The sequence below is a fragment of the Hyla sarda genome, chromosome 1 (genome assembly GCF_029499605.1).
Source record: "Hyla sarda isolate aHylSar1 chromosome 1, aHylSar1.hap1, whole genome shotgun sequence".
Taxonomy (NCBI): Eukaryota; Metazoa; Chordata; class Amphibia; order Anura; family Hylidae; genus Hyla; species Hyla sarda.
The window spans coordinates 360,447,580-360,463,350 of NC_079189.1; positions in this window are offsets into that span (position 1 = coordinate 360,447,580).

The window sequence follows — 15,771 nt, forward strand, 5'->3', positions numbered from 1 at the left end:
GCTTCTGCTTTGGATTTCACATTAGATATTAAACCTAGTTGTTTGTTTAGGAATACATACATATATATATATATATATATATATATATATATATATATATATATTATACAGTGGTCCCTCAATACAGTGGCCTCAGGTTACAATATTTTCAAGATACAATGGTCTATTCTGGACTATTGTAACATAAAACCATACTCAAATACAATGGACAGTCAACTCTGCGAAATGTGTCAATGGCTTGAAGAACTGACCAATCAGAATGGACATTTCACTGGTGAAACACATGGATTCCTAAAGTGCATGCACTGTCTGGTAGCGCCCCCTACAGTACAGGGAAGTACTACTACTCTTCTGCTCTTTTGAAACTAGGTGGAAACTGCTCCATGTTACTTTTTTTTAGGACATTGGGGGAGATTTATCAAAACCTGTGCAAAGGAAAAGTTGCCCAGTTGTCCATAGCAACCAATGAGATTGCTTCTTTCATTTTGCAGAGGCCTTGTTAAAAATGAAAGAAGCGATCTGATTGGTTGCTATGAGCAACTCAGCAACTTTTCCTCTAGACAGGTTTTGATAAATCTCCCCCATTGTGTGTACTGTAGAAGTACCGAAGAAGCTCCTGTCCTCTACAGTGATTTACGGATTCCAGCAGATCTTTCTTACTTTTATATGTAAGGATTTGCTTTATCTATATTAGTTATCTACTTATTTTTCTTTGATCCTCACTTTTTCCTATTTTTGGATGATATTTTAGTTCATCAGAACCAATTACCAGGTTTCCATAGAGTTATTGTCTCAACATACAATGGTTTCTACATACAATGGTCGTCCTGGAACCAAATAATATTGTAACTTCAGGGACCACTGTACACTAATTGATGCACTCATTTTTCCCAGTTGGAGGACGACATAATTAGACTGAGAAAAGTGGGATAGTTCATTTTGGAAGGTGGGGGCCTGAGTGCTTATAGGTAAGAGACAGGGCCCCATTCTGGAGATCACAGGGGTCCCAGTGGTCAGACCCCCTGCAATCAAACACTTATGCCCTATGCATAACCAGATAACCTCTTTAAGATTAAAAACCTCTCTTACTGTTACAATGCCTCTGTAAGTGATAGTGTTGAGCAGCATAGGCCATATTCGAATTCGAATATGCGAAAATTTGCACGCCAGTCTAACACAGTAGTATTAGAGCCTTCTTTACACCACACAAGCTGGAAGCAGAGAAGGATGATCACTGTGATGTGCGATATTCGCGAATAAAATTCGCATTGCGAATATTCGCGAGCAACAATAGTAAGTGACAGTCTTCACTTCCGTTCTAGTATTCTGTATGTGAACCAGGAAGATTAGGATGGGTAGTGCTATAGATCCCACCTGTGTCCCAGTCTACCTGAAATTATCACTGAAGTTACAGATATGCATGCGAGCTGAATGTGCATGTTGCTTTGTGTCGCATTGATTTAATTACATGCGGCACACATGGATATACTTGTGTACACATTATATATAATATGCCTGTAAGAGCGGTTTAAAGTCATTAAGGACTAAATCATTTTATAATTACATTATTGTGTTGTGTATTATCTGCAGATTTTAAAAAGAGCAGAGAACAGGTAGTTGGCTTATTATACACAAGAGATGTGACTTAATGCTGGGAACGTGAAAGTATCATTAATCTCCCACTCAAAAATTAGCAGTTTTAACAGTTCGACAGAAAACCTAGTGAAAACAATTTTAATTCATGCAGCTGAATTTCCAAGCTGAATTCTGCTCAGAAGTTTCGTATTGTAAACAGTTCCTAAGGGTTCATTCACACTATGTATTTTCCAAGCAGAATTGTGCTCCAGAAAATATGGTGCAGCAGCCTTTTCAGTGGCCCGCTACTGCACAATTTACACTATTGAATTAACGCTGCAGACGACCCCAGGAATTGCTTGAAAAATGCCATTCCGAGTGGTCATAGCACCAGCATGTTTGCAGGCGCTTGTGATCTCTGCCCGGAATATGTCCGGGAGAAGATTCCATAGTGTGAATGAGCCGAAACAGTGCATCGTTTACGGATGAGCAGCTTCATTGTATTTTTCTGGTACTCTGTGTGTTCTGTGCAGGGCTCTAAAGGAAAAATCCTTATCACATCAAAGAAAGAAATTTACACTTTCTAGTAGCATTTTTTTTTTAACTTTAACATGTAAGGAGGACTGGTATTATCAGTTATCTTAATACATTTTTTTACTATATTGAATCCCACAATCTATACCCTATATTATTATATCCTAATATATACCCTACTCAGCAGCTCCTCGTTCCATTTAATACCACAAACTCCAAGACCCCAACACACATGTATTCCAGAAACAGCCGCACCAACTCGTAAATGCGTCGGGGGGACAAGGGCATAAGATGTCTGATTGCGGGGGTCCCGCAGCTGGAGACCCCGCAATCTCTCATGTAACACCCACCAAGCGATGATCTGTGTCTGAAGACTTATGACCCCGGGGCTGGAGTATTGTAACATCACAAATCCGCCCCTTGTGATGTCACAAGGGTGCGGAGTCGTGACTTCACGATACTCCATCCCCGGGGTCCTGAGTCCTCAGACACGGAGCGATCATCGCTTCGTGCAGCTGAGACAGGTGGGTGCTGCATGCAGGACCCCCGCGATCAGACATCTTATCCCCTATCCTTTGGTGTAGACCCCAACTTTACCTTTTCATAAAGGGTAAAAGGAGAAAAAGCCCCCTAAAATTTGTAACACAATTTCTCCTGAGTACGGAATTACCCCATATGTGACCCTAAACTGTTGCCTTCAAATATGACAGGGCTCTGAAGTGAGAGAGCGCCATGTGCATTTGAGGCCTAAATTAGGGATTTGAATAGGGACGGACCTGGATGCAAGCAGTACACTTGCCTATGCCACCAAAATACTCTACGGTAGTGTTTCCCAAACAGGGTACCTCCAGCTGTTGCAAAACTCCCAGCATGCCTGGACAGTCAATGGTTGTCCGGCAATTCTGGGAGTTGTTATTTTGTAACAGCTGGAGGCTCCGTTTTTGAATCAGTGCCGTACGAGACTTTTTTAATTTTTACTAAGGGGGGGGGGGGGGGGGGTGTTGGGGTTAACCGTGTAAGGGTGTGTATATGTAGTGTTTTACTCTTTATTTCGTGTAGTGTAGGTGTAGTGTTTTTAGGGTACAGTCACATGGATGGGGATTTACAGCGAGTTTCCTGTTGGGAGTTTGAGCTGCAGGGGAAAATTTGCCACAGCTGAAACATGAAGCGGGAAACTCACTGTAAACTCCCACTGTACATTCACATGGGGGGGGGGGGTGCAAGCCTCCGTGAGACCATGCATGCTGGGAGTTGCTTTGCTTTAAGGAGATCGGAGCTGTGAAAGGCAGTTTTTTCAACTGCCTTTCCTGTGATCGTCACCTCTCTATCACAGCCTGCTAAAAACATGCTGTGACAGTTTAGCTTCCGGACAAGCTAGCTCATCCTAATGCAGCAAGTACTTGCTGATTAGGACGAGCTGGCTCATCCTGTGTCGGCAAAGTCCACAATTGCTGATTTTTGGTCACATCACATTTCAGAATAAAAAGTGATCATAAATGCATATATACAGAAAAATGGATAAAAACTACAGATTACTGCACAAAAAAATATCCCTCAAGCAGCCCTATAGACAGAAAAATAAAAAGTTGTAGCGATTAGATTAGGGTTATTATAAGCATACTGAAATATGATACTCAGTACCTCATCCTGATCATGTACATGTAATTATTGTGTCTCTATCACCCATATTTCACACAAAAAATAGCATATTACAGCTGCTCAATGTCTTTTCCATCTTGTCAAAGGGAGGGGCATGTCCTTCTGTTGCCTGCACTGTGATGACTCCTCCCCCTCCCTCACTCTGCTGACTCACTGCTCTCGGGAGTCTTATAGCCCTGCTCTGTAACACTTTCCTCTCTGGTTTTATGCTCTACAAACACACACACACACGCACACACACACACAATGATTATTGGGGATTGTCTGTACTCCACCACCAAAGACAATATGGCGAGAGTATAACTTACATCTTTCTATGTCATTCATGTGTGTCATCCTTTGGCAGTCCTGTAATGCTGGGACTTGTAGTTTTGGAATAGTTGGAGGTACAGTGTGTGGATAACTCTTTTTGCAGCATTATTGCCTTCAGCTGTGTACCTACAGCTTTTGCAAAACTACAACTCCCAGCATGCCCAGACATCCTTTGACTGTTCAGGCATGCTTGGAGTTGTAGTTTTGCAACAGCTGGAGGCACATGATTGGTAAAACTCTTTGTTACAGCAGTGTTGCTGCAGGCTGTGTTTCTCCTGTAGCCTTGTCAATCAGCCATCTCGTGTCCATGACCCTTGGACACACTCATGCTGCTGTGGGACTCATCAGTGTCCCAGGAGGTATGGGGACCCCTAGTGGTGGTATTTTCAAAGGCAGTTTTCTTTAATAAAATAAAAATTTTATTGGTAGGGCCACACGTAGCGTATTCACAGCATATTTGATTCTGCGTATTTGAAGCTGTGTATTTCAGTGCTAGCAAAGTCTATGGGTGTTTACTATTACTCCCATAGACTTACATAGAAAAGAAATATACAGCGTCAAATAGGCAACATATAAGTTTGTGGCAGAATTTTACGAAATTGGTTAAGTTAAATGGAATTTACACATATAGGGTAGGGCCATACATTGCACATTGTGCTGCTGTGTATTTTCCTTCCCAAATTTAATGGGTATCAAAATAAGCTGCGTATTTTGCTACCAATTGACTTAAATGGGTAGGAAAATATGCAGCAGCAAAATTGCAGCAAAATACGCAATGTGTGTCCTTATCCAGAAAGGCCAAAAAATACTTATTTTGTTTTTCAAAGTCTTTAAAATATTTATATTCAAGTTAGATTGAAATCAACTCAGTAATGTGTAGATCTTTTCATATAGCTCCAAGGATACATTACAAGTAGCTATGTGGTATTATGTTTTTTATTTCTTATTCCACTAGGTATTGAAGAGGTAGGTTATTTATAGATATTTCAAACTGTTTCACAATGGTGATTTTATATTTTGAAAATGTTAACTATCGTATAATCACAGCAGTTCTGTAAACAACGGAAAAAACGTAACTGACTTCTGGCAGGAGTTAAATTGCTAGTTTTTGTAACGTCATTAGAGGCTAGAGTTAATTACTAATTATATTAAATTATATGTGAGGTTTCTATACATGCAACATTGTTGCCTTTCATTGTAGAAGGAGCTGGCTAAACCGGTAGTTTTGTTCTTTGTGTATTTTGGTACATTCAATTATATGTCTTACAAGCTAATTATTGTCACATAGTTGGAATGGTAAATGTAACCTTAGGGACGAATTGAAGGTTCCTTAAATTCATTCTGTATATTACATTATGTATGGGATGGTTTTGGATGTGATTGTACAGAAATATCACTGCAATGTATAAACTGCAATTTATATATATATAACAGCAGCAGAACAAGAACAGATTGGGTGGCCTTGGTATCAGAGCGACTGCCTTGTCCTCTCCTATCATGATATACCACTGTTGTGGTTGTGTTGTGTTTAGGACCAGCTAAATATACCTGTTGACACTTGTGTTTTTTTTTTTATATAATATAAAAGTGCTAGCTGACTGCATATGATGTAACATGTTGAAATAAAGAAGTTGAGTAAATAAGTCTTAGGTTAGATATGTCTATGGAGTTTTAAATACTATTCAAAGTAGGAGATTCCTTTGGGCAACTGAAAAAAATAGAGTAAAAAAATATATATCAATCACTATATTTACAGCAGTTACTGCATCATGATTTCAATATTTGTGACTGGCATACATTAGCATATTGTCATCTATCCCAACTAGTGACTATGTTCAGACCATCTCCTGCATGTATACATTTACTTTGTGGGTTTGCTGTGCTTTTAAAGGGGTACTCCGGTGGAAAACTTTTTTTTTTTTTTTCCATATGAACTGTTCCCAGAAAGTTAAATAGATTTGTAAATGACTTCTGTTAAAAAAAAATCTTAATCCTTCCGGTACTTATCAGCTGCTGTATGCTTCAGAGGAATTTGTGTTGTGCTTTTCTGTCTGACCACAGTGCTCTCTGTTGACACCTCTGTCCATTTAAGGAACTTTCTAGAGTAGGAGCAAATCCACATAGCAAACTTCTCCTGCTCTGGACAGTTCCTGACACAGACAGAGGTGTCAGCAGAGAGCACTGTGGTCAGACTGAAAAGAACTACACAACTTCCTTTGTAGTGTACAGCAGCTGATAAGTACTGGAGGGATAACGTTTTTTTTTCAATAGAAGTAATTTACAAATGTAACTTTTTTAATTGTTGCCTGAGGATCATATGATGGTCCCCTGTATATCCTGGATTCACCTATTGTTCAATGGGGATGCTATGTTCATCATGTCTCTTAGCAGACTACAGTGCACATTAGTTGGTATACCAGTTTTTGTGCATGACCCTTATTGTCACTAAATAAATAATTGTATGCCATGACATTATAATGTATTGCAGAATACACATGCAAAATATGTACTTATGTCTGTATGTACATTATGTTTCTGTGAGGTGCTCATGAAGGTGACCCTTCTTGTCTAAAACTGTGTAGAAAATGTTTAGAGTAACATGAAACCAATATGTTTGTCACATGCCGTCTCCAGTGCTAAATATACATGTATAGCTGAAAAATTTCTATTAGCTGCTTAGAACATTTCAGCAACAATGAACAGCATTCAGATATATGGTCAATAAACACAAGCAGTTCAAGCTTTCATTCCAGAAATAAAGTACATTGGGAGTGTTTATTCAACTTAATTATTAAAAAAAATAAAATGTAAATGTCCTGTATCCACATGTATCCTGACATAATGCAATTGAAAAAAGATATACAGTAAGTTTTTCTATTCATATAAAGCATTACTATTCCAGTAAGTATACAACGGCAGGTTGGTCGTGTGACTGGTTTACATAGTGACAAAGCAATACATAACTGACATCTTATTAGTAAATATTTTAGATTGGTCTTATTGATAAATTTTGTTAAAGGCGTAATAAACCCTTTAACCTGTGTCCACTTCTGCTATATTTATGCTGTTGGGAAGGTGTTCCCACATACAGATGTATGGTGCCGTAATTTCTTAGGTTCAGAGGCTGGGGCCACATCAGCTGGAGAAGAAGCTGGCAGGGGATGTAATGAACTATTAGAATAAACCAAAAAACACAAAAAAAATTGCATTATTATTAAAAAAAATATGAACAGTAAAAAGTGATTCTGTTATTCATACAGTAACCACTATATACATAAAACTAAAAAGCAGTGATAAAATATGATAGTGTTTTCTTAATTTTGTCTTCCAACAAAATAGAAAAAAAAAATGATCAAAAGTTATATGTAGCCCAAAAAACTACTGTCATGGAACAGTGCAATCCTAAACTCACCAAAACCACTGTCCCTAGCTATTTGGATAAGTATACACCATAAGCTACAGCCCCCAACTGGGTGACAGTCCAAACACTCACTAAGTACATGGTGAGCTAGAAGGCTCTTCAAGAACAAAATCTGTACACAGAGAGAGAAATCTGGAAAATGGGCAAGAGGTTCGGAACCAGGAAGACAATGCAACACAAAATCAGATCCAAAGGTAAGAAAAACTACTATAAGGGGTCAAACCAGGAGAGACACGGTCAGATCCAAATCAGAAGGCAAAATCCTGTACTCCGGTCACTAGCAAAAGGTCAGGCCCATCCAGAAAAACCCAGAAGGTCAATTATTGCTGTTATTGGTTTAATTGTATTGACTAGTAGAATATGCTTTTTCAAGGAAAAAACAATTTTTTATATATCAACTGGCTCCAGAAAGTTAAACAGATTTGTAAATTACAGTCATGGCTGTAAATGTTGGCACCCCTGAAATATTTCAAGAAAATGAAGTATTTCTCACAGAAAAGGATTGCAGTAACACATGTTTTGCTATACACATGTTTATTCCTTTTGTGTGTATTGGAACTAAACCAAAAAAGGAGGAAATAAAGCAAATTGCACATAATGTCACACCAAACTCCAAAAATGGGCTGGACAAAATTATTGGCACCCTTAACTTAATGTTTGGTTGCACACCCTTTGGAAAAAATAACTGAAATCAATCGCTTTCTATAACCATAAAGTCCTGAGACAAAAAAAGAGAAACTCCAGCTCACCGGTAATTATGCAGTTTTCACATGGAAGGTACGTTCAGGCAGGGAGCACGAGAGCACAGAGCCAAGCCATATTCTAGGTTAACATAGTCCAGATCCAACAAGAGGTAGGGGGAGGGGTGGGGAAGGACACGGGGAAGCTCCAGCTCCACTTGGAAGTGAAAAAATTCCTTTATTGGTAGTCCATATTAAGAAAAAAAGATAAAAAAGGTGCAAAAATCAAACGTGCATGGTGAGTTAAAATCTCACGTCCACCGACGCGTTTCGGGCTGTCAAAAGCCCTTAATCTTGGTGTATGATCTGCATGCTTCGAGCTGTTTATATACACTGACAACCTTATCACAGGTCACATGATCAGAGGCCACATGACCAGACACATCTGATGCTTAATTAATCTAAACTTATTACGAACCACATCTCACGGTCAAAACAGAAACTTCTATATTGACCATAAAGATAGATATACACCATGAATTTCAATAGATATATGCCAAATCATTTCTGTAATTCATCCCTGCTGGAAATCTAGTTTCCAGCGTAAGAATCCAATATGCCTCACGTTTAAGCAGTAGGCGGGTGCAGTCTCCACCTCGTTGAGGAGGGGGAACCCTTTCAATGCCGCATACTTCAATAACGTCTGAGTTACCTTGATGGGCCTCGGCTATATGCCTGGACAGACCAGACATTGACCGTGAGTGAAAAAACGCAATGTGTGCATTGTGCATATGTTCATATATGCGTTTCTTCAGTTTCCTAGTTGTGCAACCTACATATTGTTTCTTACACTCTTTACATGTAGCCACATAAATCACATGTGTAGTGTCACAATTGAGAAATGATTTTATGGGATATTTTTTGCCATTCGTGATGGAAACAAAAGTGCTGGATTTGCAGGCATATCGGCAGAGATTGCATCTATTTTTTGCACACTTAAAAAAAACCTTTAAATGTAACCACGTATTATCTTGAGATTTATGTGTAAAATCACTTGGGGACAACTGGTTGCGCAGAGTGCGACCTCTTTTTGCACTATGTTTACACCTTCTTGGAGAACATTATACAATGTGTCATCTTCATAAAGAACAGGTAAGTTTTGCAACATAATAGATTTTATCTGTTAAAACTGCATACTGTATTGTGTTGAGAATGTAACTTTGCCATCATTTGATGTACCTTTTTTATGTCTGTTACATAATAGCTCATCCCTGTCTTTATGTTGAGCTATACGTTTGGCTCTAGTTAAAGTAGATTTAGAGTATCCCCTTTTTGATAATCTGTCATCTATGTCTTTACTTGTTTGTTCAAAGATTTCTTTAGTGGATGATGCCCTTTTTGCACGAATGTATTCTCCAACAGGTAGATTGCGGGTTACATGACGGGGATGACAACTGTCTGCAAACAAAATACTGTTGCCAGATGTAGGTGTTACGCCGAGCGCTCCGGGTCCCCGCTCCTCCCCGGAGCGCTCGCTACACTCTCTCCGCTGCAGCGCTCCGGTCAGATCCACTGACCCGGGGCGCTGCGATTCTGCTGCCAGCCGGGATGCGATTCGCGATGCGGGTAGCGCCCGCTCGCGATGCGCACCCCGGCTCCCGTACCTGACTCGCTCTCCCTCGGTCCTGTCCCGGCGCGCGCGGCCCCGCTCCCTAGGGCGCGCGCGCGCCGGGTCTTTGCGATTTAAAGGGCCACTGCGCCGCTGATTGGCGCAGTGATTCCAATTAGTGTCTTCACCTGTGCACTTCCCTATATCACCTCACTTCCCCTGCACTTCCCTGCCGGATCTTGTTGCCATTGTGCCAGTGAAAGCGTTCCTTGTATGTTCCTAGCCTGTGTTCCAGACCTCCTGCCGTTGCCCCTGACTACGATCCTTGCTGCCTGCCCCGACCTTCTGCTACGTCCGACCTTGCTTCTGTCTACTCCCTTGTACCGCGCCTATCTTCAGCAGCCAGAGAGGTTGAGCCGTTGCTAGTGGATACGACCTGGTCACTACCGCCGCAGCAAGACCATCCCGCTTTGCGGCGGGCTCTGGTGAAAACCAGTAGTGACTTAGAACCGATCCACTAGCACGGTCCACGCCAATCCCTCTCTGGCACAGAGGATCCACTACCTGCCAGCCGGCATCGTGACAGTAGATCCGGCCATGGATCCCGCTGAAGTTCCTCTGCCAGTTGTCGCTGACCTCACCACGGTGGTCGCCCAGCAGTCACAACAGATAGCGCAACAAGGCCAACAGCTGTCTCAACTGACCGTTATGCTACAACAGTTACTACCACAGCTTCAGCAGTCATCTCCTCCGCCAGCTCCTGCACCTCCTCCGCAGCGAGTGGCCGCTCCTGGGCTACGCCTATCCTTGCCGGATAAATTTGATGGGGACTCTAAGTTTTGCCGTGGCTTTCTTTCCCAATGTTCCCTGCATCTGGAGATGATGTCGGACCTGTTTCCCACTGAAAGGTCTAAGGTGGCTTTCGTAGTCAGCCTTCTGTCCGGAAAAGCCCTGTCATGGGCCACACCGCTCTGGGACCGCAATGATCCTGTCACTGCCTCTGTACACTCCTTCTTCTCGGAAGTCCGAAGTGTCTTTGAGGAACCTGCCCGAGCCTCTTCTGCTGAGACTGCCCTGTTGAACCTGGTCCAGGGTAATTCTTCCGTTGGCGAGTATGCCGTACAATTCCGTACTCTTGCTTCAGAATTGTCCTGGAATAATGAGGCCCTCTGCGCGACCTTTAAAAAAGGCCTATCCAGCAACATTAAAGATGTTCTGGCCGCACGAGAAATTCCTGCTAATCTACATGAACTTATTCACCTAGCCACTCGCATTGACATGCGTTTTTCCGAAAGGCGTCAGGAGCTCCGCCAAGATATGGACTCTGTTCGCACGAGGCGTTTCTTCTCCTCGGCTCCTCTCTCCTCTGGTCCCCTGCAATCTGTTCCTGTGCCTCCCGCCGTGGAGGCTATGCAGGTCGACCGGTCTCGCCTGACACCTCAAGAGAGGACACGACGCCGCATGGAGAACCTCTGCCTGTACTGTGCTAGTACCGAACACTTCCTGAGGGATTGTCCTATCCGTCCTCCCCGCCTGGAAAGACGTCCGCTGACTCCGCACAAAGGAGAGACAGTCCTTGATGTCTACTCGGCTTCTCCACGTCTTACTGTGCCTGTGCGGATGTCTGCCTCTGCCTTCTCCTTCTCTACCGTGGCCTTCTTGGACTCTGGATCTGCAGGAAATTTTATTTTGGCCTCTCTCGTCAACAGGTTCAACATCCCAGTGACCAGTCTCGCCAGACCCCTTTACATCAATTGTGTAAACAATGAAAGATTGGACTGTACCATACGCTTCCGCACGGAGCCCCTTCTAATGAGCATCGGATCTCATCACGAGAGGATTGAACTTTTGGTCCTCCCCAATTGCACCTCGGAAATTCTCCTTGGACTTCCCTGGCTTCAACTTCATTCCCCAACCCTGGATTGGTCCACTGGGGAGATCAAGAGTTGGGGGCCCTCTTGTTCCAAGGACTGTCTAAGACCGGTTCCCAGTAACCCTTGCCGTGACTCTGTGGTTCCCTCAGTAACCGGTCTCCCTAAGGCCTATATGGACTTCGCGGATGTTTTCTGCAAAAAACAAGCTGAGACTCTACCTCCTCACAGGCCTTATGATTGCCCTATCGACCTCCTCCCGGGTACTACTCCACCCCGGGGCAGAATTTATCCTCTCTCTGCCCCAGAGACTCTTGCCATGTCTGAGTATGTCCAGGAAAATTTAAAAAAGGGCTTTATCCGTAAATCCTCCTCTCCTGCCGGAGCTGGATTTTTCTTTGTGTCCAAAAAAGATGGCTCCCTACGTCCTTGCATTGACTACCGCGGTCTTAATAAAATCACGGTTAAGAACCGCTACCCCCTACCCCTCATCTCTGAACTCTTTGATCGCCTCCAAGGTGCCCACATCTTTACTAAATTGGACTTAAGAGGCGCCTATAACCTCATCCGCATCAGAGAGGGGGATGAGTGGAAAACGGCGTTTAACACCAGAGATGGACACTTTGAGTATCTGGTCATGCCCTTTGGCCTGTGCAACGCCCCTGCTGTCTTCCAAGACTTTGTCAATGAAATTTTTCGTGATCTGTTATACTCCTGTGTTGTTGTATATCTGGACGATATCCTAATTTTTTCTGCCAATCTAGAAGAACACCGCCAGCATGTCCGTATGGTTCTTCAGAGACTTCGTGACAATCAACTCTATGCCAAAATTGAGAAATGTCTGTTTGAATGCCAATCTCTTCCTTTTCTAGGATATTTGGTCTCTGGCCAGGGACTACAAATGGATCCAGACAAACTCTCTGCCGTCTTAGATTGGCCACGCCCCTCCGGACTCCGTGCTATCCAACGCTTTTTGGGTTCGCCAATTATTACAGGCAATTTATTCCACATTTTTCTACCGTTGTGGCTCCTATCGTGGCTTTAACCAAAAAAAATGCCGATCCCAAGTCGTGGCCTCCTCAAGCGGAAGACGCCTTTAAACGACTCAAGTCTGCCTTTTCTTCGGCTCCCGTGCTCTCCAGACCTGACCCTTCCAAACCCTTCCTATTGGAGGTTGATGCCTCCTCAGTGGGAGCTGGAGCTGTTCTTTTACAAAAAAATTCTTCCGGGCATGCTGTCACTTGTGGTTTTTTTTCTAGGACCTTCTCTCCGGCGGAGAGGAACTACTCCATCGGGGATCGAGAGCTTCTAGCCATTAAATTAGCACTTGAGGAATGGAGGCATCTGCTGGAGGGATCAAGATTTCCAGTTATTATTTACACCGACCACAAGAACCTCTCCTACCTCCAGTCTGCCCAACGGCTGAATCCTCGCCAGGCCCGGTGGTCTCTGTTCTTTGCCCGATTTAATTTTGAGATTCACTTTCGTCCTGCCGATAAGAACATTAGGGCCGATGCTCTCTCTCGTTCCTCGGATGCCTCAGAAGTTGAACTCTCTCCGCAACACATCATTCCACCTGACTGCCTGATCTCCACTTCTCCAGCCTCCATCAGGCAAACTCCTCCAGGAAAGACCTTTGTTTCTCCACGCCAACGCCTCGGAATCCTCAAATGGGGTCACTCCTCCCATCTCGCTGGTCATGGGGGCATCAAGAAATCTGTGCAACTCATCTCCCGCTTCTATTGGTGGCCGACTCTGGAGACGGATGTTGTGGACTTTGTGCGAGCCTGCACTATCTGTGCCCGGGATAAGACTCCTCGCCAGAAGCCCGCTGGTTTTCTTCATCCCCTGCCTGTCCCCGAACAGCCTTGGTCTCTGATTGGTATGGATTTTATTACTGATTTACCCCCTTCCCGTGGCAACACTGTTATTTGGGTGGTCGTTGATCGATTCTCCAAAATGGCACATTTCATCCCTCTTCCTGGTCTTCCTTCAGCGCCTCAGTTGGCTAAACAATTTTTTGTACACATTTTTCGTCTTCACGGGTTGCCTACGCAGATCGTCTCGGATAGAGGCGTCCAATTTGTGTCTAAATTCTGGAGGGCTCTCTGTAAACAACTCAAGATTAAATTAAATTTTTCTTCTGCATATCATCCCCAGTCCAATGGACAAGTAGAAAGAATTAACCAAGTCTTGGGTGATTATTTGCGACATTTTGTTTCCTCCCGCCAGGATGACTGGGCAGATCTCCTTCCATGGGCCGAATTCTCGTATAACTTCAGAGTCTCTGAATCTTCCTCCAAATCCCCATTTTTCGTGGTGTACGGCCGTCACCCTCTTCCCCCCCTCCCTACCCCCTTGCCCTCTGGTCTGCCCGCTGTGGATGAAATTTCTCGTGACCTTTCCATTATATGGAGAGACCCAAAATTCTCTCTTACAGGCTTCTTCACGCATGAAGAGGTTCGCGGATAAGAAAAGAAGAGCTCCTCCCGTTTTTTCCCCTGGAGACAAGGTATGGCTCTCCGCTAAATATGTCCGCTTCCGTGTCCCTAGCTACAAGTTGGGACCACGCTATCTTGGTCCTTTCAAAATTTTGTGTCAAATTAATCCTGTCTCTTACAAACTTCTTCTTCCTCCTTCTCTTCGTATCCCTAATGCCTTTCACGTCTCTCTTCTTAAACCACTCATCCTCAACCGTTTTTCTCCCAAATCTGTTCCTCCCACTCCTGTTTCCGGCTCCTCGGACATCTTCTCTGTCAAAGAGATCTTAGCCTCTAAAAAGGTCAGAGGGAAAACTTTTTTTTTAGTGGACTGGGAGGGTTGTGGTCCTGAAGAGAGATCCTGGGAACCTGAGGACAACATCCTAGATAAAAGTCTGCTCCTCAGGTTCTCAGGCCCTAAAAAGAGGGGGAGACCCAAGGGGGGGGGTACTGTTACGCCGAGCGCTCCGGGTCCCCGCTCCTCCCCGGAGCGCTCGCTACACTCTCTCCGCTGCAGCGCTCCGGTCAGATCCACTGACCCGGGGCGCTGCGATTCTGCTGCCAGCCGGGATGCGATTCGCGATGCGGGTAGCGCCCGCTCGCGATGCGCACCCCGGCTCCCGTACCTGACTCGCTCTCCCTCGGTCCTGTCCCGGCGCGCGCGGCCCCGCTCCCTAGGGCGCGCGCGCGCCGGGTCTTTGCGATTTAAAGGGCCACTGCGCCGCTGATTGGCGCAGTGATTCCAATTAGTGTCTTCACCTGTGCACTTCCCTATATCACCTCACTTCCCCTGCACTTCCCTGCCGGATCTTGTTGCCATTGTGCCAGTGAAAGCGTTCCTTGTATGTTCCTAGCCTGTGTTCCAGACCTCCTGCCGTTGCCCCTGACTACGATCCTTGCTGCCTGCCCCGACCTTCTGCTACGTCCGACCTTGCTTCTGTCTACTCCCTTGTACCGCGCCTATCTTCAGCAGCCAGAGAGGTTGAGCCGTTGCTAGTGGATACGACCTGGTCACTACCGCCGCAGCAAGACCATCCCGCTTTGCGGCGGGCTCTGGTGAAAACCAGTAGTGACTTAGAACCGATCCACTAGCACGGTCCACGCCAATCCCTCTCTGGCACAGAGGATCCACTACCTGCCAGCCGGCATCGTGACAGTAGGCTTTCTGTAAAGGCTCGTACAGATTCCTTCTTTAGGGTTTCCTTTCAAGTTAACATCCAAAAAATTGATGTCCATGCCACCCCATTCCGTGGTGAATCTTAAATTCAGATTATTATGATTAATATGCTTCAAAAACAGAGAGAACTCCTCCTTGGTGCCTGACCACACCAGGAGGAGGTCATCTATATAGCGCCCGTACCATTGGATGGCATGTGCGAATGGATTGCAGGGCGCATATAGATGGACCTCCTCCCAGTAGGCCATATACAGGTTCGCAAGACTGGGTGAAAATTTGGACCCCATGGGGCATCCCGTAACTTGCAGATAGAAATCTTTGTCAAACCTAAAAAAGTTATTCTTGAGTAAAAATCTTAGTGCATCCAACAGAAACTCGCACAGCACCGAATCATAGTTGCTGTATTTGGCGACATGAAATTTGATAGCTGTGATGGCCAAATCATGGGGTATA